This window comes from Myodes glareolus, chromosome 24, assembly GCF_982192425.1.
Source record: "Myodes glareolus chromosome 24, mMyoGla1.1, whole genome shotgun sequence".
Lineage (NCBI taxonomy): Eukaryota > Metazoa > Chordata > Mammalia > Rodentia > Cricetidae > Myodes > Myodes glareolus.
The window spans coordinates 36,254,240-36,281,787 of record NC_142049.1 but is presented as its reverse complement, the minus strand read 5'-3'; the positions used below and the strand labels follow the sequence as shown (position 1 = coordinate 36,281,787).

Below are 27,548 nucleotides of genomic sequence, written 5' to 3'. Positions count from 1 at the left end.
ACACACACACGATGAAAGAAAATCCCTAGGTTTCAGAAAAGATCAAGGGATTGTCTACGATCACCAACACTGTACATGGGAAGGGAATTCGAATGGAGAACACCTCCTTCTCTTGAAATGACATACGTCATTCGGAAACAGAACTTAGGAAAGGAATGGATGATTGCCATCCACCAGTTTAGTTAATGTTGTCATTTCCTATCCTTCAGAGAAATAAGTCTTGCAAACATTACATTTTCAAAGCTGCTCCCTTTCTTGGGATTAAGTGGAGTGCCTAAAGTCCAGACATTGTCTACTTTTGGATGGATGTCTCTGTTTCATCCCTCATTCCATAACGCCATCGCGGTGCTAGGGTGAAAATCTTTTTCACAGGAGGAACCAGAGGATGATACGCATCAAGGGAAATGTTTGCTCGGCCATGTCTTCTTAAAGATATGAAAGCAGCCTCATAGGTACTGTTAGACCTCATGCTTCGTGAAGCAGATACCGTGTGCTAGGAGAAGTGGAAGAGAAGATGTCAGGACAAATGAGTGGGAGCCATATGTGCCATGTCCTCCCCATGCTACTGTCCATCTGCCACGAGTATATCAAAGGCAAAACAATTGTTTCCACTTAGGTTATGGTCTAAAGGACAGAGACTGGCAGCATTAGTAGAAGCAAACAGGAATGAAAGGGTCATGATAAGACAAGCAAAACTACAGGAAGGAATAAACAGGTAAATGTTGGTTGGAAAGGTTGAGTTTGCTAGGTACTCCGCATAAGGCGAAGCAGACAGTGTTGTGCGGAGAACTTAGCATCCCTGATAACTCTTCTTTCTCTACTGTTACAGGACAGAAAGCCAGAGATCGTCCTATTCTTTGTGCAGAAAAGGTAAGCACTGAGTCTCTGTCTTTGGACTCACTGATTTTTGCTAACACTGGGCATTTCTAAAAGTCAGCATCTTTGACTTCGTGACTGCTCAAACTCTAATTTCTAAGATGATACTCTCCTGACCATTATGTCTTTGGTTCTGCCCATATCCTCAAGTCTATCACTCTGCAGTCCTTTGACATATTAGGTCTCTTTGGGGAATGCCACTCTCCAGCTGGTGAAAAGGTAAAGAAACATTACCATCGACTGCATACGTATCAATTGACTGACCTCTTTTGTGTGAAGGGTATTCAAAACTGTCTGTTCAAACTACCGTCAGTTTCAATCCTTTGGGAGGATGGTACATGTAAGATGCTCACTTTTCAAGCACCTCATGATCCAAGGGTTTTTCACCTGACCTCCATTCACCCTGCACTTCTTTCCACCCCTTTGGGGCAGTCCTCTTCCTGAGAATTGCAACAGGGTCCACCCTTGAATGTAGCTTCTTAGCGCACCGAGAAGCGAGAGAAGTGTTGTGCTATTCTGACTTTAATTGATGTGAATCAGAAATGTCTCCCTGTGAGGTTCACAACTCTTTTGTCAGATCTCCAGGTTCCTGGTGCATCTGAGCATGTCTGATTTCATGGAGAGCCTCTGCAAATAGCAGGTTGATCATATATGTTTGGCAGAAAGCATTTGATCTAAAATCTGAAAAATAAGAATGTGTGGAACCAATCTGGACTCCTATATAATAGTAACCTAATATGAAATTTGAAGGGGAACCTTTGCAGATTTTCCTGAAAATAAAAGTGCATGGTGTCCCAAGAGCCACAGAAACACAGAACACTCCATAACAAACATGAAATTGAATTTTAATTCATTGGTGATAGCTGCCTCTTTTTGTTGGTTCTGCTGCGTTTCCTCTCATGATAACAGTACGGTAAAGCCATGAAGTTGAGGTTGTTAGGATAAGAATTTCATGATGAAAGCAACCTGGAAACTTGTGGGAATAACTGCAATGTCCATAAAGGTAAACTGAGGAAAGAATTGTGTGGTAGACAGGGAGGAGGATAAGGCATAAGACAATGATGATGGTGTTCATATGATTGATGATGATGATGGATGAGGATGATGAGGATGATCATGATGATGGTCATGATGATGATGATGATGGTGATGATAAGGAAGACACACTGAAGTTGCAGGAATATAAAACTATCAAAACCTTCCACCTTGACTAGATAATCAAGAAATCCAGTACCAGTTTTGCCCTTTGAAACATATGAAGTACACTCCTATATTTTTGGTGCATTTTATTTTATACTTTTCTTCTTTTTGTCCATGAAGCTAGTTGTCAAGATCAAATTCGACTCCTCAAAATTCTTGATGTGTTTATCTTTCTTTTTTGGTTCGTGTGGCACAGTAGAGTGTTGATATGTGTTGATGACAAATGGGCTCTAAAGTATAGGAGAAAATGTCTTTGTGATCTCATTGATGCTTGACCTCAGTTGAGATCCTGAGAAAGAAGCCTGCTGCACAATGCTGATCTTCCTCTTCAAAGCCAAAGAGTCTATCTCTCACTGCTTTCCAGTGTCACTGGGAATGCTCATGTGTCAAAAGCTGCCTTCTCTGGATCGATGATGACAACAGGTTTCTGAGGACGTTGATTGACTCACACATAACCCCTCTGAGGTCCAGAGAAGTGGCCATCTTGACCACCATGATGCTTCCAGAACATGGCTAGCACTCTTGCATTTTAATGGAAGACAGTTAGAGTGCAGACGGGCTTTGATCTCCTAAATTTTGAGAGATGAGCAGTTTGCTGTCTGCGACATCTGTCCAGCTCTTTGCGGCCATATTCTGCCTCTGAGAAGCACTGTACTAGACCCTAGAGGGTACATTGAGTTGAAGGTATGGGCTGTTACATGCCTGAAAGAAAGACTCAAAAGAGTTGGAAGCGGTGAATTCATTACAGAGAATCTCAATGATCCTCTCTGATGAATTGGCCATAAATATACAATGGGATGAGGGCAAGAAGAGATGGCAGGACTCGTGCCCACCCTGCCTGCAAAATTTGGAGACCTTTTGAATTCCTGTGCCTTTCCCAATGTAAGCAGCAATGCCTGATGCTTTCCCATATTGAGAGAGTCATTCCTTTTCTCTTTGTTGTCTCTGAATAGATCATAATCCTGCATGGTGCATCAATTCTTCATGTCAATGGTCATATCACACAGCAGTCACCATAGCCAGTTGCTTTTCAGATCTGGATATTCTCAGCGATCCTCTCTTTCTGTCATAATTTCTCATTCAAAACTGAGAGAACCTTCTGATAAAGTCCAGTTCAAATCTGCCTTTTTACCAGCCTCCTCTGTAAAGGTTGGGACCTTCACGTTGTTTACATTGTTTGGATCTATTTGCATGCTGAGAGATTCACAAAGAGTATGGTTGTCACATAGACACAATTCCAACGTCCATCAAGTGTTTCAGTTCCAGCCAGGCCTCCAAACCAATCAGCTGGGGAAAGAAATGGGAAGCATGCCCACGAGGAGTGTAAAGAATGCAGCAGACACCTGAAGTTTTTACATGGAACAGGGGGGGAAGGCAAATACTTCACTCAGCACCCAATTCCCATCTAGCAGAAAATGATTCAGAGGTAGGCTTCATATAACACACACACACACACACACACACACACACACACACACACACACGATGAAAGAAAATCCCTAGGTTTCAGAAAAGATCAAGGGATTGTCTACGATCACCAACACTGTACATGGGAAGGGAATTCGAATGGAGAACACCTCCTTCTCTTGAAATGACATACATCATTCGGAAACAGAACTTAGGAAAGGAATGGATGATTGCCATCCACCAGTTTAGTTAATGTTGTCATTTCCTATCCTTCAGAGAAATAAGTCTTGCAAACATTACATTTTCAAAGCTGCTCCCTTTCTTGGGATTAAGTGGAGTGCCTAAAGTCCAGACATTGTCTACTTTTGGATGGATGTCTCTGTTTCATCCCTCATTCCATAACGCCATCGCGGTGCTAGGGTGAAAACCTTTTTCACAGGAGGAACCAGAGGATGATATGCATCAAGGGAAATGTTTGCTCGGCCATGTCTTCTTAAAGATATGAAAGCAGCCTCATAGGTACTGTTAGACCTCATGCTTCGTGAAGCAGATACCGTGTGCTAGGAGAAGTGGAAGAGAAGATGTCAGGACAAATGAGTGGGAGCCATATGTGCCATGTCCTCCCCATGCTACTGTCCATCTGCCACGAGTATATCAAAGGCAAAACAATTGTTTCCACTTAGGTTATGGTCTAAAGGACAGAGACTGGCAGCATTAGTAGAAGCAAACAGGAATGAAAGGGTCATGATAAGACAAGCAAAACTACAGGAAGGAATAAACAGGTAAATGTTGGTTGGAAAGGTTGAGTTTGCTAGGTACTCCGCATAAGGCGAAGCAGACAGTGTTGTGCGGAGAACTTAGCATCCCTGATAACTCTTATTTCTCTACTGTTACAGGACAGAAAGCCAGAGATCGTCCTATTCTTTGTGCAGAAAAGGTAAGCACTGAGTCTCTGTCTTTGGACTCACTGATTTTTGCTAACACTGGGCATTTCTAAAAGTCAGCATCTTTGACTTCGTGACTGCTCAAACTCTAATTTCTAAGATGATACTCTCCTGACCATTATGTCTTTGGTCCTGCCCATATCCTCAAGTCTATCACTCTGCAGTCCTTTGACATATTAGGTCTCTTTGGGGAATGCCCCTCTCCAGCTGGTGAAAAGGTAAAGAATCATTACCATCGACTGCATACGTATCAATTGACTGACCTCTTTTGTGTGAAGGGTATTCAAAACTGTCTGTTCAAACCACCGTCAGTTTCAATCCTTTGGAAGGATGGTACATGTAAGATGCTCACTTTTCAAGCACCTCATGATCCAAGGGTTTTTCACCTGACCTCCATTCACCCAGCACTTCTTTCCACCCCTTTGGGGCAGTCCTCTTCCTGAGAATTGCAACAGGGTCCACCCTTGAATGTAGCTTCTTAGCGCACCGAGAAGCGAGAGAAGTGTTGTGCTATTCTGACTTTAATTGGTGTGAATCAGAAATGTCTCCCTGTGAGGTTCACAACTCTTTTGTCAGATCTCCAGGTTCCTGGTGCATCTGAGCATGTCTGATTTCATGGAGAGCCTCTGCAAATAGCAGGTTGATCATATATGTTTGGCAGAAAGCATTTGATCTAAAATCTGAAAAATAAGAATGTGTGGAACCAATCTGGACTCCTATATAATAGTAACCTAATATGAAATTTGAAGGGGAACCTTTGCAGATTTTCCTGAAAATAAAAGTGCATGGTGTCCCAAGAGCCACAGAAACACAGAACACTCCATAACAAACATGAAATTGAATTTTAATTCATTGGTGATAGCTGCCTCTTTTTGTTGGATCTGCTGCGTTTCCTCTCACGATAACAGTACGGTAAAGCCATGAAGTTGAGGTTGTTAGGATAAGAATTTCATGATGAAAGCAACCTGGAAACTTGTGGGAATAACTGCAATGTCCATAAAGGTAAACTGAGGAAAGAATTGTGTGGTTGACAGGGAGGAGGATAAGGCATAAGACAATGATGATGGTGTTCATATGATTGATGATGATGATGGATGAGGATGATGAGGATGATCATGATGATGATGATGATGGTGATGATAAGGAAGACACACTGAAGTTGCAGGAATATAAAACTATCAAAACCTTCCACCTTGACTAGATAATCAAGAAATCCAGTACCAGTTTTGCCCTTTGAAACATATGAAGTACACTCCTATATTTTTGGTGCATTTTATTTTATACTTTTCTTCTTTTTGTCCATGAAGCTAGTTGTCAAGATCAAATTCGACTCCTCAAAATTCTTGATGTGTTTATCTTTCTTTTTTGGTTCGTGTGGCACAGTAGAGTGTTGATATATGTTGATGACAAATGGGCTCTAAAGTATAGGAGAAAATGTCTTTGTGATCTCATTGATGCTTGACCTCAGTTGAGATCCTGAGAAAGAAGCCTGCTGCACAATGCTGATCTTCCTCTTCAAAGCCAAAGAGTCTATCTCTCACTGCTTTCCAGTGTCACTGGGAATGCTCATGTGTCAAAAGCTGCCTTCTCTGGATCGATGATGACAACAGGTTTCTGAGGACGTTGATTGACTCACACATAACCCCTCTGAGGTCCAGAGAAGTGGCCATCTTGACCACCATGATGCTTCCAGAACATGGCTAGCACTCTTGCATTTTAATGGAAGACAGTTAGAGTGCAGACGGGCTTTGATCTCCTAAATTTTGAGAGATGAGCAGTTTGCTGTCTGCGACATCTGTCCAGCTCTTTGCGGCCATATTCTGCCTCTGAGAAGCACTGTACTAGACCCTAGAGGGTACATTGAGTTGAAGGTATGGGCTGTTACATGCCTGAAAGAAAGACTCAAAAGAGTTGGAAGCGGTGAATTCATTACAGAGAATCTCAATGATCCTCTCTGATGAATTGGCCATAAATATACAATGGGATGAGGGCAAGAAGAGATGGCAGGACTCGTGCCCACCCTGACTGCAAAATTTGGAGACCTTTTGAATTCCTTTGCCTTTCCCAATGTAGGCAGCAATGCCTGATGCTTTCCCATATTGAGAGAGTCATTACTTTTCTCTTTGTTGTCTCTGAATAGATCATAATCCTGCATGGTGCATCAATTCTTCATGTCAATGGTCATATCACACAGCAGTCACCATAGCCAGTTGCTTTTCAGATCTGGATATTCTCAGCCATCCTCTCTTTCTGTCATAATTTCTCATTCAAAACTGAGAGAACCTTCTGATAAAGTCCAGTTCAAATCTGCCTTTTTACCAGCCTCCTCTGTAAAGGTTGGGACCTTCACGTTGTTTACATTGTTTGGATCTATTTGCATGCTGAGAGATTCACAAAGAGTATGGTTGTCACATAGACACAATTCCAACGTCCATCAAGTGTTTCACTTCCAGCCAGGCCTCCAAACCAATCAGCTGGGGAAAGAAATGGGAAGCATGCCCTCGAGGAGCGTAAAGAATGCAGCAGACACCTGAAGTTTTTACATGGAACAGGGGGGGAAGGCAAATACTTCACTCAGCACCCAATTCCCATCTAGCAGAAAATGATTCAGAGGTAGGCTTCATACAACACACACACACACACACACACACACACACACACACACACGATGAAAGAAAATCCCTAGGTTTCAGAAAAGATCAAGGGATTGTCTACGATCACCAACACTGTACATGGGAAGGGAATTCGAATGGAGAACACCTCCTTCTCTTGAAATGACATACATCATTCGGAAAAAGAACTTAGGAAAGGAATGGATGATTGCCATCCACCAGTTTAGTTAATGTTGTCATTTCCTATCCTTCAGAGAAATAAGTCTTGCAAACATTACATTTTCAAAGCTGCTCCCTTTCTTGGGATTAAGTGGAGTGCCTAAAGTCCAGACATTGTCTACTTTTGGATGGATGTCTCTGTTTCATCCCTCATTCCATAACGCCATCGCGGTGCTAGGGTGAAAACCTTTTTCACAGGAGGAACCAGAGGATGATACACATCAACGGAAATGTTTGCTCGGCCATGTCTTCTTAAAGATATGAAAGCAGCCTCATAGGTACTGTTAGACCTCATGCTTCGTGAAGCAGATACCGTGTGCTAGGAGAAGTGGAAGAGAAGATGTCAGGACAAATGAGTGGGAGCCATATGTGCCATGTCCTCCCCATGCTACTGTCCATCTGCCACGAGTATATCAAAGGCAAAACAATTGTTTCCACTTAGGTTATGGTCTAAAGGACAGAGACTGGCAGCATTAGTAGAAGCAAACAGGAATGAAAGGGTCATGATAAGACAAGCAAAACTACAGGAAGGAATAAACAGGTAAATGTTGGTTGGAAAGGTTGAGTTTGCTAGGTACTCCGCATAAGGCGAAGCAGACAGTGTTGTGCGGAGAACTTAGCATCCCTGATAACTCTTATTTCTCTACTGTTACAGGACAGAAAGCCAGAGATCGTCCTATTCTTTGTGCAGAAAAGGTAAGCACTGAGTCTCTGTCTTTGGACTCACTGATTTTTGCTAACACTGGGCATTTCTAAAAGTCAGCATCTTTGACTTCGTGACTGCTCAAACTCTAATTTCTAAGATGATACTCTCCTGACCATTATGTCTTTGGTCCTGCCCATATCCTCAAGTCTATTACTCTGCAGTCCTTTGACATATTAGGTCTCTTTGGGGAATGCCCCTCTCCAGCTGGTGAAAAGGTAAAGAAACATTACCATCGACTGCATATGTATCAATTGACTGACCTCTTTTGTGTGAAGGGTATTCAAAACTGTCTGTTCAAACCACCGTCAGTTTCAATCCTTTGGAAGGATGGTACATGTAAGATGCTCTCTTTTCAAGCACCTCATGATCCAAGGGTTTTTCACCTGACCTCCACTCACCCAACACTTCTTTCCACCCCTTTGGGGCAGTCCTCTTCCTGAGAATTGCAACAGGGTCCACCCTTGAATGTAGCTTCTTAGCGCACCGAGAAGCGAGAGAAGTGTTGTGCTATTCTGACTTTAATTGGTGTGAATCAGAAATGTCTCCCTGTGAGGATCACAACTCTTTTGTCAGATCTCCAGGTTCCTGGTGCATCTGAGCATGTCTGATTTCATGGAGAGCCTCTGCAAATAGCAGGTTGATCATATATGTTTGGCAGAAAGCATTTGATCTAAAATCTGAAAAATAAGAATGTGTGGAACCAATCTGGACTCCTATATAATAGTAACCTAATATGAAATTTGAAGGGGAACCTTTGCAGATTTTCCTGAAAATAAAAGTGCATGGTGTCCCAAGAGCCACAGAAACACAGAACACTCCATAACAAACATGAAATTGAATTTTAATTCATTGGTGATAGCTGCCTCTTTTTGTTGGTTCTGCTGCGTTTCCTCTCATGATAACAGTACGGTAAAGCCATGAAGTTGAGGTTGTTAGGATAAGAATTTCATGATGAAAGCAACCTGGAAACTTGTGGGAATAACTGCAATGTCCATAAAGGTAAACTGAGGAAAGAATTGTGTGGTAGACAGGGAGGAGGATAAGGCATAAGACAATGATGATGGTGTTCATATGATTGATGATGATGATGGATGAGGATGATGAGGATGATCATGATGATGATCATGATCATGATGATGATGATGATGATGATGGTGATGATAAGGAAGACACACTGAAGTTGCAGGAATATAAAACTATCAAAACCTTCCACCTTGACTAGATAATCAAGAAATCCAGTACCAGTTTTGCCCTTTGAAACATATGAAGTACACTCCTATATTTTTGGTGCATTTTATTTTATACTTTTCTTCTTTTTGTCCATGAAGCTAGTTGTCAAGATCAAATTCGACTCCTCAAAATTCTTGATGTGTTTATCTTTCTTTTTTGGTTCGTGTGGCACAGTAGAGTGTTGATATGTGTTGATGACAAATGGGCTCTAAAGTATAGGAGAAAATGTCTTTGTGATCTCATTGATGCTTGACCTCAGTTGAGATCCTGAGAAAGAAGCCTGCTGCACAATGCTGATCTTCCTCTTCAAAGCCAAAGAGTCTATCTCTCACTGCTTTCCAGTGTCACTGGGAATGCTCATGTGTCAAAAGCTGCCTTCTCTGGATCGATGATGACAACAGGTTTCTGAGGACGTTGATTGACTCACACATAACCCCTCTGAGGTCCAGAGAAGTGGCCATCTTGACCACCATGATGCTTCCAGAACATGGCTAGCACTCTTGCATTTTAAGGGAAGACAGTTAGAGTGCAGACGGGCTTTGATCTCCTAAATTTTGAGAGATGAGCAGTTTGCTGTCTGCGACATCTGTCCAGCTCTTTGAGGCCATATTCTGCCTCTGAGAAGCACTGTACTAGACCCTAGAGGGTACATTGAGTTGAAGGTATGGGCTGTTACATGCCTGAAAGAAAGACTCAAAAGAGTTGGAAGCGGTGAATTCATTACAGAGAATCTCAATGATCCTCTCTGATGAATTGGCCATAAATATACAATGGGATGAGGGCAAGAAGAGATGGCAGGACTCGTGCCCACCCTGACTGCAAAATTTGGAGACCTTTTGAATTCCTGTGCCTTTCCCAATGTAGGCAGCAATGCCTGATGCTTTCCCATATTGAGAGAGTCATTCCTTTTCTCTTTGTTGTCTCTGAATAGATCATAATCCTGCATGGTGCATCAATTCTTCATGTCAATGGTCATATCACACAGCAGTCACCATAGCCAGTTGCTTTTCAGATCTGGATATTCTCAGCGATCCTCTCTTTCTGTCATAATTTCTCATTCAAAACTGAGAGAACCTTCTGATAAAGTCCAGTTCAAATCTGCCTTTTTACCAGCCTCCTCTGTAAAGGTTGGGACCTTCACATTGTTTACATTGTTTGGATCTATTTGCATGCTGAGAGATTCACAAAGAGTATGGTTGTCACATAGACACAATTCCAACGTCCATCAAGTGTTTCAGTTCCAGCCAGGCCTCCAAACCAATCAGCTGGGGAAAGAAATGGGAAGCATGCCCACGAGGAGTGTAAAGAATGCAGCAGACACCTGAAGTTTTTACATGGAACAGGGGGGGAAGGCAAATACTTCACTCAGCACCCAATTCCCATCTAGCAGAAAATGATTCAGAGGTAGGCTTCATATAACACACACACACACACACACACACACACACACACACGATGAAAGAAAATCCCTAGGTTTCAGAAAAGATCAAGGGATTGTCTACGATCACCAAGACTGTACATGGGAAGGGAATTCGAATGGAGAACACCTCCTTCTCTTGAAATGACATACGTCATTCGGAAACAGAACTTAGGAAAGGAATGGATGATTGCCATCCACCAGTTTAGTTAATGTTGTCATTTCCTATCCTTCAGAGAAATAAGTCTTGCAAACATTACATTTTCAAAGCTGCTCCCTTTCTTGGGATTAAGTGGAGTGCCTAAAGTCCAGACATTGTCTACTTTTGGATGGATGTCTCTGTTTCATCCCTCATTCCATAACGCCATCGCGGTGCTAGGGTGAAAACCTTTTTCACAGGAGGAACCAGAGGATGATACGCATCAAGGGAAATGTTTGCTCGGCCATGTCTTCTTAAAGATATGAAAGCAGCCTCATAGGTACTGTTAGACCTCATGCTTCGTGAAGCAGATACCGTGTGCTAGGAGAAGTGGAAGAGAAGATGTCAGGACAAATGAGTGGGAGCCATATGTGCCATGTCCTCCCCATGCTACTGTCCATATGCCACGAGTATATCAAAGGCAAAACAATTGTTTCCACTTAGGTTATGGTCTAAAGGACAGAGACTGGCAGCATTAGTAGAAGCAAACAGGAATGAAAGGGTCATGATAAGACAAGCAAAACTACAGGAAGGAATAAACAGGTAAATGTTGGTTGGAAAGGTTGAGTTTGCTAGGTACTCCGCATAAGGCGAAGCAGACAGTGTTGTGCGGAGAACTTAGCATCCCTGATAACTCTTATTTCTCTACTGTTACAGGACAGAAAGCCAGAGATCGTCCTATTCTTTGTGCAGAAAAGGTAAGCACTGAGTCTCTGTCTTTGGACTCACTGATTTTTGCTAACACTGGGCATTTCTAAAAGTCAGCATCTTTGACTTCGTGACTGCTCAAACTCTAATTTCTAAGATGATACTCTCCTGACCATTATGTCTTTGGTCCTGCCCATATCCTCAAGTCTATCACTCTGCAGTCCTTTGACATATTAGGTCTCTTTGGGGAATGCCCCTCTCCAGCTGGTGAAAAGGTAAAGAAACATTACCATCGACTGCATACGTATCAATTGACTGACCTCTTTTGTGTGAAGGGTATTCAAAACTGTCTGTTCAAACCACCGTCAGTTTCAATCCTTTGGAAGGATGGTACATGTAAGATGCTCACTTTTCAAGCACCTCATGATCCAAGGGTTTTTCACCTGACCTCCATTCACCCAGCACTTCTTTCCACCCCTTTGGGGCAGTCCTCTTCCTGAGAATTGCAACAGGGTCCACCCTTGAATGTAGCTTCTTAGCGCACCGAGAAGCGAGAGAAGTGTTGTGCTATTCTGACTTTAATTGGTGTGAATCAGAAATGTCTCCCTGTGAGGTTCACAACTCTTTTGTCAGATCTCCAGGTTCCTGGTGCATCTGAGCATGTCTGATTTCATGGAGAGCCTCTGCAAATAGCAGGTTGATCATATATGTTTGGCAGAAAGCATTTGATCTAAAATCTGAAAAATAAGAATGTGTGGAACCAATCTGGACTCCTATATAATAGTAACCTAATATGAAATTTGAAGGGGAACCTTTGCAGATTTTCCTGAAAATAAAAGTGCATGGTGTCCCAAGAGACACAGAAACACAGAACACTCCATAACAAACATGAAATTGAATTTTAATTCATTGGTGATAGCTGCCTCTTTTTGTTGGTTCTGCTGCATTTCCTCTCATGATAACAGTACGGTAAAGCCATGAAGTTGAGGTTGTTAGGATAAGAATTTCATGATGAAAGCAACCTGGAAACTTGTGGGAATAACTGCAATGTCCATAAAGGTAAACTGAGGAAAGAATTGTGTGGTAGACAGGGAGGAGGATAAGGCATAAGACAATGATGATGGTGTTCATATGATTGATGATGATGATGGAGGAGGATGATGAGGATGATCATGATGATGATCATGATCATGATGATGATGATGATGGTGATGATAAGGAAGACACACTGAAGTTGCAGGAATATAAAACTATCAAAACCTTCCACCTTGACTAGATAATCAAGAAATCCAGTACCAGTTTTGCCCTTTGAAACATATGAAGTACACTCCTATATTTTTGGTGCATTTTATTTTATACTTTTCTTCTTTTTGTCCATGAAGCTAGTTGTCAAGATCAAATTCGACTCCTCAAAATTCTTGATGTGTTTATCTTTCTTTTTTGGTTCGTGTGGCACAGTAGAGTGTTGATATGTGTTGATGACAAATGGGCTCTAAAGTATAGGAGAAAATGTCTTTGTGATCTCATTGATGCTTGACCTCAGTTGAGATCCTGAGAAAGAAGCCTGCTGCACAATGCTGATCTTCCTCTTCAAAGCCAAAGAGTCTATCTCTCACTGCTTTCCAGTGTCACTGGGAATGCTCATGTGTCAAAAGCTGCCTTCTCTGGATCGATGATGACAACAGGTTTCTGAGGACGTTGATTGACTCACACATAACCCCTCTGAGGTCCAGAGAAGTGGCCATCTTGACCACCATGATGCTTCCAGAACATGGCTAGCACTCTTGCATTTTAAGGGAAGACAGTTAGAGTGCAGACGGGCTTTGATCTCCTAAATTTTGAGAGATGAGCAGTTTGCTGTCTGCGACATCTGTCCAGCTCTTTGCGGCCATATTCTGCCTCTGAGAAGCACTGTACTAGACCCTAGAGGGTACATTGAGTTGAAGGTATGGGCTGTTACATGCCTGAAAGAAAGACTCAAAAGAGTTGGAAGCGGTGAATTCATTACAGAGAATCTCAATGATCCTCTCTGATGAATTGGCCATAAATATACAATGGGATGAGGGCAAGAAGAGATGGCAGGACTCGTGCCCACCCTGACTGCAAAATTTGGAGACCTTTTGAATTCCTGTGCCTTTCCCAATGTAGGCAGCAATGCCTGATGCTTTCCCATATTGAGAGAGTCATTCCTTTTCTCTTTGTTGTCTCTGAATAGATCATAATCCTGCATGGTGCATCAATTCTTCATGTCAATGGTCATATCACACAGCAGTCACCATAGCCAGTTGCTTTTCAGATCTGGATATTCTCAGCGATCCTCTCTTTCTGTCATAATTTCTCATTCAAAACTGAGAGAACCTTCTGATAAAGTCCAGTTCAAATCTGCCTTTTTACCAGCCTCCTCTGTAAAGGTTGGGACCTTCACATTGTTTACATTGTTTGGATCTATTTGCATGCTGAGAGATTCACAAAGAGTATGGTTGTCACATAGACACAATTCCAACGTCCATCAAGTGTTTCAGTTCCAGCCAGGCCTCCAAACCAATCAGCTGGGGAAAGAAATGGGAAGCATGCCCACGAGGAGTGTAAAGAATGCAGCAGACACCTGAAGTTTTTACATGGAACAGGGGGGGAAGGCAAATACTTCACTCAGCACCCAATTCCCATCTAGCAGAAAATGATTCAGAGGTAGGCTTCATATAACACACACACACACACACACACACACACACACGATGAAAGAAAATCCCTAGGTTTCAGAAAAGATCAAGGGATTGTCTACGATCACCAACACTGTACATGGGAAGGGAATTCGAATGGAGAACACCTCCTTCTCTTGAAATGACATACGTCATTCGGAAACAGAACTTAGGAAAGGAATGGATGATTGCCATCCACCAGTTTAGTTAATGTTGTCATTTCCTATCCTTCAGAGAAATAAGTCTTGCAAACATTACATTTTCAAAGCTGCTCCCTTTCTTGGGATTAAGTGGAGTGCCTAAAGTCCAGACATTGTCTACTTTTGGATGGATGTCTCTGTTTCATCCCTCATTCCATAACGCCATCGCGGTGCTAGGGTGAAAACCTTTTTCACAGGAGGAACCAGAGGATGATACGCATCAAGGGAAATGTTTGCTCGGCCATGTCTTCTTAAAGATATGAAAGCAGCCTCATAGGTACTGTTAGACCTCATGCTTCGTGAAGCAGATACCGTGTGCTAGGAGAAGTGGAAGAGAAGATGTCAGGACAAATGAGTGGGAGCCATATGTGCCATGTCCTCCCCATGCTACTGTCCATATGCCACGAGTATATCAAAGGCAAAACAATTGTTTCCACTTAGGTTATGGTCTAAAGGACAGAGACTGGCAGCATTAGTAGAAGCAAACAGGAATGAAAGGGTCATGATAAGACAAGCAAAACTACAGGAAGGAATAAACAGGTAAATGTTGGTTGGAAAGGTTGAGTTTGCTAGGTACTCCGCATAAGGCGAAGCAGACAGTGTTGTGCGGAGAACTTAGCATCCCTGATAACTCTTATTTCTCTACTGTTACAGGACAGAAAGCCAGAGATCGTCCTATTCTTTGTGCAGAAAAGGTAAGCACTGAGTCTCTGTCTTTGGACTCACTGATTTTTGCTAACACTGGGCATTTCTAAAAGTCAGCATCTTTGACTTCGTGACTGCTCAAACTCTAATTTCTAAGATGATACTCTCCTGACCATTATGTCTTTGGTCCTGCCCATATCCTCAAGTCTATCACTCTGCAGTCCTTTGACATATTAGGTCTCTTTGGGGAATGCCCCTCTCCAGCTGGTGAAAAGGTAAAGAAACATTACCATCGACTGCATACGTATCAATTGACTGACCTCTTTTGTGTGAAGGGTATTCAAAACTGTCTGTTCAAACCACCGTCAGTTTCAATCCTTTGGAAGGATGGTACATGTAAGATGCTCACTTTTCAAGCACCTCATGATCCAAGGGTTTTTCACCTGACCTCCATTCACCCAGCACTTCTTTCCACCCCTTTGGGGCAGTCCTCTTCCTGAGAATTGCAACAGGGTCCACCCTTGAATGTAGCTTCTTAGCACACCGAGAAGCGAGAGAAGTGTTGTGCTATTCTGACTTTAATTGGTGTGAATCAGAAATGTCTCCCTGTGAGGTTCACAACTCTTTTGTCAGATCTCCAGGTTCCTGGTGCATCTGAGCATGTCTGATTTCATGGAGAGCCTCTGCAAATAGCAGGTTGATCATATATGTTTGGCAGAAAGCATTTGATCTAAAATCTGAAAAATAAGAATGTGTGGAACCAATCTGGACTCCTATATAATAGTAACCTAATATGAAATTTGAAGGGGAACCTTTGCAGATTTTCCTGAAAATAAAAGTGCATGGTGTCCCAAGAGACACAGAAACACAGAACACTCCATAACAAACATGAAATTGAATTTTAATTCATTGGTGATAGCTGCCTCTTTTTGTTGGTTCTGCTGCATTTCCTCTCATGATAACAGTACGGTAAAGCCATGAAGTTGAGGTTGTTAGGATAAGAATTTCATGATGAAAGCAACCTGGAAACTTGTGGGAATAACTGCAATGTCCATAAAGGTAAACTGAGGAAAGAATTGTGTGGTAGACAGGGAGGAGGATAAGGCATAAGACAATGATGATGGTGTTCATATGATTGATGATGATGATGGAGGAGGATGATGAGGATGATCATGATGATGATCATGATCATGATGATGATGATGATGGTGATGATAAGGAAGACACACTGAAGTTGCAGGAATATAAAACTATCAAAACCTTCCACCTTGACTAGATAATCAAGAAATCCAGTACCAGTTTTGCCCTTTGAAACATATGAAGTACACTCCTATATTTTTGGTGCATTTTATTTTATACTTTTCTTCTTTTTGTCCATGAAGCTAGTTGTCAAGATCAAATTCGACTCCTCAAAATTCTTGATGTGTTTATCTTTCTTTTTTGGTTCGTGTGGCACAGTAGAGTGTTGATATGTGTTGATGACAAATGGGCTCTAAAGTATAGGAGAAAATGTCTTTGTGATCTCATTGATGCTTGACCTCAGTTGAGATCCTGAGAAAGAAGCCTGCTGCACAATGCTGATCTTCCTCTTCAAAGCCAAAGAGTCTATCTCTCACTGCTTTCCAGTGTCACTGGGAATGCTCATGTGTCAAAAGCTGCCTTCTCTGGATCGATGATGACAACAGGTTTCTGAGGACGTTGATTGACTCACACATAACCCCTCTGAGGTCCAGAGAAGTGGCCATCTTGACCACCATGATGCTTCCAGAACATGGCTAGCACTCTTGCATTTTAAGGGAAGACAGTTAGAGTGCAGACGGGCTTTGATCTCCTAAATTTTGAGAGATGAGCAGTTTGCTGTCTGCGACATCTGTCCAGCTCTTTGCGGCCATATTCTGCCTCTGAGAAGCACTGTACTAGACCCTAGAGGGTACATTGAGTTGAAGGTATGGGCTGTTACATGCCTGAAAGAAAGACTCAAAAGAGTTGGAAGCGGTGAATTCATTACAGAGAATCTCAATGATCCTCTCTGATGAATTGGCCATAAATATACAATGGGATGAGGGCAAGAAGAGATGGCAGGACTCGTGCCCACCCTGACTGCAAAATTTGGAGACCTTTTGAATTCCTGTGCCTTTCCCAATGTAGGCAGCAATGCCTGATGCTTTCCCATATTGAGAGAGTCATTCCTTTTCTCTTTGTTGTCTCTGAATAGATCATAATCCTGCATGGTGCATCAATTCTTCATGTCAATGGTCATATCACACAGCAGTCACCATAGCCAGTTGCTTTTCAGATCTGGATATTCTCAGCGATCCTCTCTTTCTGTCATAATTTCTCATTCAAAACTGAGAGAACCTTCTGATAAAGTCCAGTTCAAATCTGCCTTTTTACCAGCCTCCTCTGTAAAGGTTGGGACCTTCACGTTGTTTACATTGTTTGGATCTATTTGCATGCTGAGAGATTCACAAAGAGTATGGTTGTCACATAGACACAATTCCAACGTCCATCAAGTGTTTCACTTCCAGCCAGGCCTCCAAACCAATCAGCTGGGGAAAGAAATGGGAAGCATGCCCTCGAGGAGCGTAAAGAATGCAGCAGACACCTGAAGTTTTTACATGGAACAGGGGGGGAAGGCAAATACTTCACTCAGCACCCAATTCCCATCTAGCAGAAAATGATTCAGAGGTAGGCTTCATATAACACACACACACACACACACACACACACACACACACACACACACGATGAAAGAAAATCCCTAGGTTTCAGAAAAGATCAAGGGATTGTCTACGATCACCAACACTGTACATGGGAAGGGAATTCGAATGGAGAACACCTCCTTCTCTTGAAATGACATACGTCATTCGGAAACAGAACTTAGGAAAGGAATGGATGATTGCCATCCACCAGTTTAGTTAATGTTGTCATTTCCTATCCTTCAGAGAAATAAGTCTTGCAAACATTACATTTTCAAAGCTGCTCCCTTTCTTGGGATTAAGTGGAGTGCCTAAAGTCCAGACATTGTCTACTTTTGGATGGATGTCTCTGTTTCATCCCTCATTCCATAACGCCATCGCGGTGCTAGGGTGAAAATCTTTTTCACAGGAGGAACCAGAGGATGATACGCATCAAGGGAAATGTTTGCTCGGCCATGTCTTCTTAAAGATATGAAAGCAGCCTCATAGGTACTGTTAGACCTCATGCTTCGTGAAGCAGATACCGTGTGCTAGGAGAAGTGGAAGAGAAGATGTCAGGACAAATGAGTGTGAGCCATATGTGCCATGTCCTCCCCATGCTACTGTCCATCTGCCAGGAGTATATCAAAGGCAAAACAATTGTTTCCACTTAGGTTATGGTCTAAAGGACAGAGACTGGCAGCATTAGTAGAAGCAAACAGGAATGAAAGGGTCATGATAAGACAAGCAAAACTACAGGAAGGAATAAACAGGTAAATGTTGGTTGGAAAGGTTGAGTTTGCTAGGTAATCCACATAAGGCGAAGCAGACAGTGTTGTGCGGAGAACTTAGCATCCCTGATAACTCTTATTTCTCTACTGTTACAGGACAGAAAGCCAGAGATCGTCCTATTCTTTGTGCAGAAAAGGTAAGCACTGAGTCTCTGTCTTTGGACTCACTGATTTTTGCTAACACTGGGCATTTCTAAAAGTCAGCATCTTTGACTTCGTGACTGCTCAAACTCTAATTTCTAAGATGATACTCTCCTGACCATTATGTCTTTGGTCCTGCCCATATCCTCAAGTCTATCACTCTGCAGTCCTTTGACATATTAGGTCTCTTTGGGGAATGCCCCTCTCCAGCTGGTGAAAAGGTAAAGAAACATTACCATCGACTGCATACGTATCAATTGACTGACCTCTTTTGTGTGAAGGGTATTCAAAACTGTCTGTTCAAACCACCGTCAGTTTCAATCCTTTGGAAGGATGGTACATGTAAGATGCTCACTTTTCAAGCACCTCATGATCCAAGGGTTTTTCACCTGACCTCCATTCACCCAGCACTTCTTTCCACCCCTTTGGGGCAGTCCTCTTCCTGAGAATTGCAACAGGGTCCACCCTTGAATGTAGCTTCTTAGCGCACCGAGAAGCGAGAGAAGTGTTGTGCTATTCTGACTTTAATTGGTGTGAATCAGAAATGTCTCCCTGTGAGGTTCACAACTCTTTTGTCAGATCTCCAGGTTCCTGGTGCATCTGAGCATGTCTGATTTCATGGAGAGCCTCTGCAAATAGCAGGTTGATCATATATGTTTGGCAGAAAGCATTTGATCTAAAATCTGAAAATTAAGAATGTGTGGAACCAATCTGGACTCCTATATAATAGTAACCTAATATGAAATTTGAAGGGGAACCTTTGCAGATTTTCCTGAAAATAAAAGTGCATGGTGTCCCAAGAGCCACAGAAACACAGAACACTCCATAACAAACATGAAATTGAATTTTAATTCATTGGTGATAGCTGCCTCTTTTTGTTGGTTCTGCTGCGTTTCCTCTCATGATAACAGTACGGTAAAGCCATGAAGTTGAGGTTGCTAGGATGAGAATTTCATGATGAAATCAACCTGGAAACTTGTGGGAATAACTGCAATGTCCATAAAGGTAAACTGAGGAAAGAATTGTGTGGTAGACAGGGAGGAGGATAAGGCATAAGACAATGATGATGGTGTTCATATGATTGATGATGATGATGGATGAGGATGATGAGGATGATCATGATGATGATCATGATCATGATGATGATGATGATGGTGATGATAAGGAAGACACACTGAAGTTGCAGGAATATCAAACTATCAAAACCTTCCACCTTGACTAGATAATCAAGAAATCCAGTACCAGTTTTGCCCTTTGAAACATATGAAGTACACTCCTATATTTTTGGTGCATTTTATTTTATACTTTTCTTCTTTTTGTCCATGAAGCTAGTTGTCAAGATCAAATTCGACTCCTCAAAATTCTTGATGTGTTTATCTTTCTTTTTTGGTTCGTGTGGCACAGTAGAGTGTTGATATGTGTTGATGACAAATGGGCTCTAAAGTATAGGAGAAAATGTCTTTGTGATCTCATTGATGCTTGACCTCAGTTGAGATCCTGAGAAAGAAGCCTGCTGCACAATGCTGATCTTCCTCTTCAAAGCCAAAGAGTCTATCTCTCACTGCTTTCCAGTGTCACTGGGAATGCTCATGTGTCAAAAGCTGCCTTCTCTGGATCGATGATGACAACAGGTTTCTGAGGACGTTGATTGACTCACACATAACCCCTCTGAGGTCCAGAGAAGTGGCCATCTTGACCACCATGATGCTTCCAGAACATGGCTAGCACTCTTGCATTTTAATGGAAGACAGTTAGAGTGCAGACGGGCTTTGATCTCCTAAATTTTGAGAGATGAGCAGTTTGCTGTCTACGACATCTGTCCAGCTCTTTGCGGCCATATTCTGCCTCTGAGAAGCACTGTACTAGACCCTAGAGGGTACATTGAGTTGAAGGTATGGGCTGTTACATGCCTGAAAGAAAGACTCAAAAGAGTTGGAAGCGGTGAATTCATTACAGAGAATCTCAATGATCCTCTCTGATGAATTGGCCATAAATATACAATGGGATGAGGGCAAGAAGAGATGGCAGGACTCGTGCCCACCCTGACTGCAAAATTTGGAGACCTTTTGAATTCCTGTGCCTTTCCCAATGTAGGCAGCAATGCCTGATGCTTTCCCATATTGAGAGAGTCATTCCTTTTCTCTTTGTTGTCTCTGAATAGATCATAATCCTGCATGGTGCATCAATTCTTCATGTCAATGGTCATATCACACAGCAGTCACCATAGCCAGTTGCTTTTCAGATCTGGATATTCTCAGCGATCCTCTCTTTCTGTCATAATTTCTCATTCAAAACTGAGAGAACCTTCTGATAAAGTCCAGTTCAAATCTGCCTTTTTACCAGCCTCCTCTGTAAAGGTTGGGACCTTCACGTTGTTTACATTGTTTGGATCTATTTGCATGCTGAGAGATTCACAAAGAGTATGGTTGTCACATAGACACAATTCCAACGTCCATCAAGTGTTTCACTTCCAGCCAGGCCTCCAAACCAATCAGCTGGGGAAAGAAATGGGAAGCATGCCCACGAGGAGCGTAAAGAATGCAGCAGACACCTGAAGTTTTTACATGGAACAGGGGGGGAAGGCAAATACTTCACTCAGCACCCAATTCCCATCTAGCAGAAAATGATTCAGAGGTAGGCTTCATATAAAACACACACACACACACACACACACACACACACACACGATGAAAGAAAATCCCTAGGTTTCAGAAAAGATCAAGGGATTGTCTACGATCACCAACACTGTACATGGGAAGGGAATTCGAATGGAGAACACCTCCTTCTCTTGAAATGACATACGTCATTCGGAAACAGAACTTAGGAAAGGAATGGATGATTGCCATCCACCAGTTTAGTTAATGTTGTCATTTCCTATCCTTCAGAGAAATAAGTCTTGCAAACATTACATTTTCAAAGCTGCTCCCTTTCTTGGGATTAAGTGGAGTGCCTAAAGTCCAGACATTGTCTACTTTTGGATGGATGTCTCTGTTTCATCCCTCATTCCATAACGCCATCGCGGTGCTAGGGTGAAAACCTTTTTCACAGGAGGAACCAGAGGATGATACGCATCAAGGGAAATGTTTGCTCGGCCATGTCTTCTTAAAGATATGAAAGCAGCCTCATAGGTACTGTTAGACCTCATGCTTCGTGAAGCAGATACCGTGTGCTAGGAGAAGTGGAAGAGAAGATGTCAGGACAAATGAGTGGGTGCCATATGTGCCATGTCCTCCCCATGCTACTGTCCATCTGCCACGAGTATATCAAAGGCAAAACAATTGTTTCCACTTAGGTTATGGTCTAAAGGACAGAGACTGGCAGCATTAGTAGAAGCAAACAGTAGTGAAAGGGTCATGATAAGACAAGCAAAACTACAGGAAGGAATAAACAGGTAAATGTTGGTTGGAAAGGTTGAGTTTGCTAGGTAATCCACATAAGGCGAAGCAGACAGTGTTGTGCGGAGAACTTCGCATCCCTGATAACTCTTATTTCTCTACTGTTACAGGACAGAAAGCCAGAGATCGTCCTATTCTTTGTGCAGAAAAGGTAAGCACTGAGTCTCTGTCTTTGGACTCACTGATTTTTGCTAACACTGGGCATTTCTAAAAGTCAGCAGCTTTGACTTCGTGACTGCTCAAACTCTAATTTCTAAGATGATACTCTCCTGACCATTATGTCTTTGGTCCTGCCCATATCCTCAAGTCTATCACTCTGTAGTCCTTTGACATATTAGGTCTCTTTGGGGAATGCCCCTCTCCAGCTGGTGAAAAGGTAAAGAAACATTACCATCGACTGCATACGTATCAATTGACTGACCTCTTTTGTGTGAAGGGTATTCAAAACTGTCTGTTCAAACCACCGTCAGTTTCAATCCTTTGGAAGGATGGTACATGTAAGATGCTCACTTTTCAAGCACCTCATGATCCAAGGGTTTTTCACCTGACCTCCATTCACCCAGCACTTCTTTCCACCCCTTTGGGGCAGTCCTCTTCCTGAGAATTGCAACAGGGTCCACCCTTGAATGTAGCTTCTTAGCGCACCGAGAAGCGAGAGAAGTGTTGTGCTATTCTGACTTTAATTGGTGTGAATCAGAAATGTCTCCCTGTGAGGTTCACAACTCTTTTGTCAGATCTCCAGGTTCCTGGTGCATCTGAGCATGTCTGATTTCATGGAGAGCCTCTGCAAATAGCAGGTTGATCATATATGTTTGGCAGAAAGCATTTGATCTAAAATCTGAAAATTAAGAATGTGTGGAACCAATCTGGACTCCTATATAATAGTAACCTAATATGAAATTTGAAGGGGAACCTTTGCAGATTTTCCTGAAAATAAAAGTGCATGGTGTCCCAAGAGCCACAGAAACACAGAACACTCCATAACAAACATGAAATTGAATTTTAATTCATTGGTGATAGCTGCCTCTTTTTGTTGGTTCTGCTGCGTTTCCTCTCATGATAACAGTACGGTAAAGCCATGAAGTTGAGGTTGCTAGGATGAGAATTTCATGATGAAAGCAACCTGGAAACTTGTGGGAATAACTGCAATGTCCATAAAGGTAAACTGAGGAAAGAATTGTGTGGTAGACAGGGAGGAGGATAAGGCATAAGACAATGATGATGGTGTTCATATGATTGATGATGATGATGGATGAGGATGATGAGGATGATCATGATGATGATCATGATCATGATGATGATGATGATGGTGATGATAAGGAAGACACACTGAAGTTGCAGGAATATCAAACTATCAAAACCTTCCACCTTGACTAGATAATCAAGAAATCCAGTACCAGTTTTGCCCTTTGAAACATATGAAGTACACTCCTATATTTTTGGTGCATTTTATTTTATACTTTTCTTCTTTTTGTCCATGAAGCTAGTTGTCAAGATCAAATTCGACTCCTCAAAATTCTTGATGTGTTTATCTTTCTTTTTTGGTTCGTGTGGCACAGTAGAGTGTTGATATGTGTTGATGACAAATGGGCTCTAAAGTATAGGAGAAAATGTCTTTGTGATCTCATTGATGCTTGACCTCAGTTGAGATCCTGAGAAAGAAGCCTGCTGCACAATGCTGATCTTCCTCTTCAAAGCCAAAGAGTCTATCTCTCACTGCTTTCCAGTGTCACTGGGAATGCTCATGTGTCAAAAGCTGCCTTCTCTGGATCGATGATGACAACAGGTTTCTGAGGACGTTGATTGACTCACACATAACCCCTCTGAGGTCCAGAGAAGTGGCCATCTTGACCACCATGATGCTTCCAGAACATGGCTAGCACTCTTGCATTTTAATGGAAGACAGTTAGAGTGCAGACGGGCTTTGATCTCCTAAATTTTGAGAGATGAGCAGTTTGCTGTCTACGACATCTGTCCAGCTCTTTGCGGCCATATTCTGCCTCTGAGAAGCACTGTACTAGACCCTAGAGGGTACATTGAGTTGAAGGTATGGGCTGTTACATGCCTGAAAGAAAGACTCAAAAGAGTTGGAAGCGGTGAATTCATTACAGAGAATCTCAATGATCCTCTCTGATGAATTGGCCATAAATATACAATGGGATGAGGGCAAGAAGAGATGGCAGGACTCGTGCCCACCCTGACTGCAAAATTTGGAGACCTTTTGAATTCCTGTGCCTTTCCCAATGTAGGCAGCAATGCCTGATGCTTTCCCATATTGAGAGAGTCATTCCTTTTCTCTTTGTTGTCTCTGAATAGATCATAATCCTGCATGGTGCATCAATTCTTCATGTCAATGGTCATATCACACAGCAGTCACCATAGCCAGTTGCTTTTCAGATCTGGATATTCTCAGCGATCCTCTCTTTCTGTCATAATTTCTCATTCAAAACTGAGAGAACCTTCTGATAAAGTCCAGTTCAAATCTGCCTTTTTACCAGCCTCCTCTGTAAAGGTTGGGACCTTCACGTTGTTTACATTGTTTGGATCTATTTGCATGCTGAGAGATTCACAAAGAGTATGGTTGTCACATAGACACAATTCCAACGTCCATCAAGTGTTTCACTTCCAGCCAGGCCTCCAAACCAATCAGCTGGGGAAAGAAATGGGAAGCATGCCCACGAGGAGCGTAAAGAATGCAGCAGACACCTGAAGTTTTTACATGGAACAGGGGGGGAAGGCAAATACTTCACTCAGCACCCAATTCCCATCTAGCAGAAAATGATTCAGAGGTAGGCTTCATATAAAACACACACACACACACACACACACACACACACACGATGAAAGAAAATCCCTAGGTTTCAGAAAAGATCAAGGGATTGTCTACGATCACCAACACTGTACATGGGAAGGGAATTCGAATGGAGAACACCTCCTTCTCTTGAAATGACATACGTCATTCGGAAACAGAACTTAGGAAAGGAATGGATGATTGCCATCCACCAGTTTAGTTAATGTTGTCATTTCCTATCCTTCAGAGAAATAAGTCTTGCAAACATTACATTTTCAAAGCTGCTCCCTTTCTTGGGATTAAGTGGAGTGCCTAAAGTCCAGACATTGTCTACTTTTGGATGGATGTCTCTGTTTCATCCCTCATTCCATAACGCCATCGCGGTGCTAGGGTGAAAACCTTTTTCACAGGAGGAACCAGAGGATGATACGCATCAAGGGAAATGTTTGCTCGGCCATGTCTTCTTAAAGATATGAAAGCAGCCTCATAGGTACTGTTAGACCTCATGCTTCGTGAAGCAGATACCGTGTGCTAGGAGAAGTGGAAGAGAAGATGTCAGGACAAATGAGTGGGTGCCATATGTGCCATGTCCTCCCCATGCTACTGTCCATCTGCCACGAGTATATCAAAGGCAAAACAATTGTTTCCACTTAGGTTATGGTCTAAAGGACAGAGACTGGCAGCATTAGTAGAAGCAAACAGTAGTGAAAGGGTCATGATAAGACAAGCAAAACTACAGGAAGGAATAAACAGGTAAATGTTGGTTGGAAAGGTTGAGTTTGCTAGGTAATCCACATAAGGCGAAGCAGACAGTGTTGTGCGGAGAACTTCGCATCCCTGATAACTCTTATTTCTCTACTGTTACAGGACAGAAAGCCAGAGATCGTCCTATTCTTTGTGCAGAAAAGGTAAGCACTGAGTCTCTGTCTTTGGACTCACTGATTTTTGCTAACACTGGGCATTTCTAAAAGTCAGCATCTTTGACTTCGTGACTGCTCAAACTCTAATTTCTAAGATGATACTCTCCTGACCATTATGTCTTTGGTCCTGCCCATATCCTCAAGTCTATCACTCTGTAGTCCTTTGACATATTAGGTCTCTTTGGGGAATGCCCCTCTCCAGCTGGTGAAAAGGTAAAGAAACATTACCATCGACTGCATACGTATCAATTGACTGACCTCTTTTGTGTGAAGGGTATTCAAAACTGTCTGTTCAAACCACCGTCAGTTTCAATCCTTTGGAAGGATGGTACATGTAAGATGCTCACTTTTCAAGCACCTCATGATCCAAGGGTTTTTCACCTGACCTCCATTCACCCAGCACTTCTTTCCACCCCTTTGGGGCAGTCCTCTTCCTGAGAATTGCAACAGGGTCCACCCTTGAATGTAGCTTCTTAGCGCACCGAGAAGCGAGAGAAGTGTTGTGCTATTCTGACTTTAATTGGTGTGAATCAGAAATGTCTCCCTGTGAGGTTCACAACTCTTTTGTCAGATCTCCAGGTTCCTGGTGCATCTGAGCATGTCTGATTTCATGGAGAGCCTCTGCAAATAGCAGGTTGATCATATATGTTTGGCAGAAAGCATTTGATCTAAAATCTGAAAATTAAGAATGTGTGGAACCAATCTGGACTCCTATATAATAGTAACCTAATATGAAATTTGAAGGGGAACCTTTGCAGATTTTCCTGAAAATAAAAGTGCATGGTGTCCCAAGAGCCACAGAAACACAGAACACTCCATAACAAACATGAAATTGAATTTTAATTCATTGGTGATAGCTGCCTCTTTTTGTTGGTTCTGCTGCGTTTCCTCTCATGATAACAGTACGGTAAAGCCATGAAGTTGAGGTTGCTAGGATGAGAATTTCATGATGAAAGCAACCTGGAAACTTGTGGGAATAACTGCAATGTCCATAAAGGTAAACTGAGGAAAGAATTGTGTGGTAGACAGGGAGGAGGATAAGGCATAAGACAATGATGATGGTGTTCATATGATTGATGATGATGATGGATGAGGATGATGAGGATGATCATGATGATGATCATGATCATGATGATGATGATGATGGTGATGATAAGGAAGACACACTGAAGTTGCAGGAATATCAAACTATCAAAACCTTCCACCTTGACTAGATAATCAAGAAATCCAGTACCAGTTTTGCCCTTTGAAACATATGAAGTACACTCCTATATTTTTGGTGCATTTTATTTTATACTTTTCTTCTTTTTGTCCATGAAGCTAGTTGTCAAGATCAAATTCGACTCCTCAAAATTCTTGATGTGTTTATCTTTCTTTTTTGGTTCGTGTGGCACAGTAGAGTGTTGATATGTGTTGATGACAAATGGGCTCTAAAGTATAGGAGAAAATGTCTTTGTGATCTCATTGATGCTTGACCTCAGTTGAGATCCTGAGAAAGAAGCCTGCTGCACAATGCTGATCTTCCTCTTCAAAGCCAAAGAGTCTATCTCTCACTGCTTTCCAGTGTCACTGGGAATGCTCATGTGTCAAAAGCTGCCTTCTCTGGATCGATGATGACAACAGGTTTCTGAGGACGTTGATTGACTCACACATAACCCCTCTGAGGTCCAGAGAAGTGGCCATCTTGACCACCATGATGCTTCCAGAACATGGCTAGCACTCTTGCATTTTAATGGAAGACAGTTAGAGTGCAGACGGGCTTTGATCTCCTAAATTTTGAGAGATGAGCAGTTTGCTGTCTACGACATCTGTCCAGCTCTTTGCGGCCAT

At 42.3% G+C, this 27,548-nt stretch overlaps 8 non-coding genes across 8 annotated transcripts; all 8 read left to right on the top strand.

The window, feature by feature from the left end:
* The first annotated feature begins 2,480 nt into the window (after positions 1-2,480).
* On the top strand, positions 2,481-2,545 carry LOC148118054 (small nucleolar RNA SNORD109A). Its single transcript, XR_015736553.1, has one exon. It is a non-coding gene; the product is annotated as a small nucleolar RNA SNORD109A (small nucleolar RNA).
* A 3,473-nt stretch (positions 2,546-6,018) lies between these two features.
* LOC148118053 (small nucleolar RNA SNORD109A) lies at positions 6,019-6,083 on the top strand. Its single transcript, XR_015736552.1, has one exon. It is a non-coding gene; the product is annotated as a small nucleolar RNA SNORD109A (small nucleolar RNA).
* Positions 6,084-9,576: 3,493 nt separating this feature from the next.
* LOC148118052 (small nucleolar RNA SNORD109A) lies at positions 9,577-9,641 on the top strand. The gene has a single exon (XR_015736551.1). It is a non-coding gene; the product is annotated as a small nucleolar RNA SNORD109A (small nucleolar RNA).
* A 3,483-nt stretch (positions 9,642-13,124) lies between these two features.
* LOC148118051 (small nucleolar RNA SNORD109A) lies at positions 13,125-13,189 on the top strand. Its single transcript, XR_015736550.1, has one exon. It is a non-coding gene; the product is annotated as a small nucleolar RNA SNORD109A (small nucleolar RNA).
* Positions 13,190-16,668: 3,479 nt separating this feature from the next.
* On the top strand, positions 16,669-16,733 carry LOC148118050 (small nucleolar RNA SNORD109A). The gene has a single exon (XR_015736549.1). It is a non-coding gene; the product is annotated as a small nucleolar RNA SNORD109A (small nucleolar RNA).
* A 3,491-nt stretch (positions 16,734-20,224) lies between these two features.
* LOC148118049 (small nucleolar RNA SNORD109A) lies at positions 20,225-20,289 on the top strand. Its single transcript, XR_015736548.1, has one exon. It is a non-coding gene; the product is annotated as a small nucleolar RNA SNORD109A (small nucleolar RNA).
* Positions 20,290-23,774: 3,485 nt separating this feature from the next.
* Positions 23,775-23,839, top strand: LOC148118048 (small nucleolar RNA SNORD109A). The gene has a single exon (XR_015736547.1). It is a non-coding gene; the product is annotated as a small nucleolar RNA SNORD109A (small nucleolar RNA).
* A 3,483-nt stretch (positions 23,840-27,322) lies between these two features.
* On the top strand, positions 27,323-27,387 carry LOC148118047 (small nucleolar RNA SNORD109A). Its single transcript, XR_015736546.1, has one exon. It is a non-coding gene; the product is annotated as a small nucleolar RNA SNORD109A (small nucleolar RNA).
* The last annotated feature ends 161 nt before the right edge of the window (positions 27,388-27,548 follow it).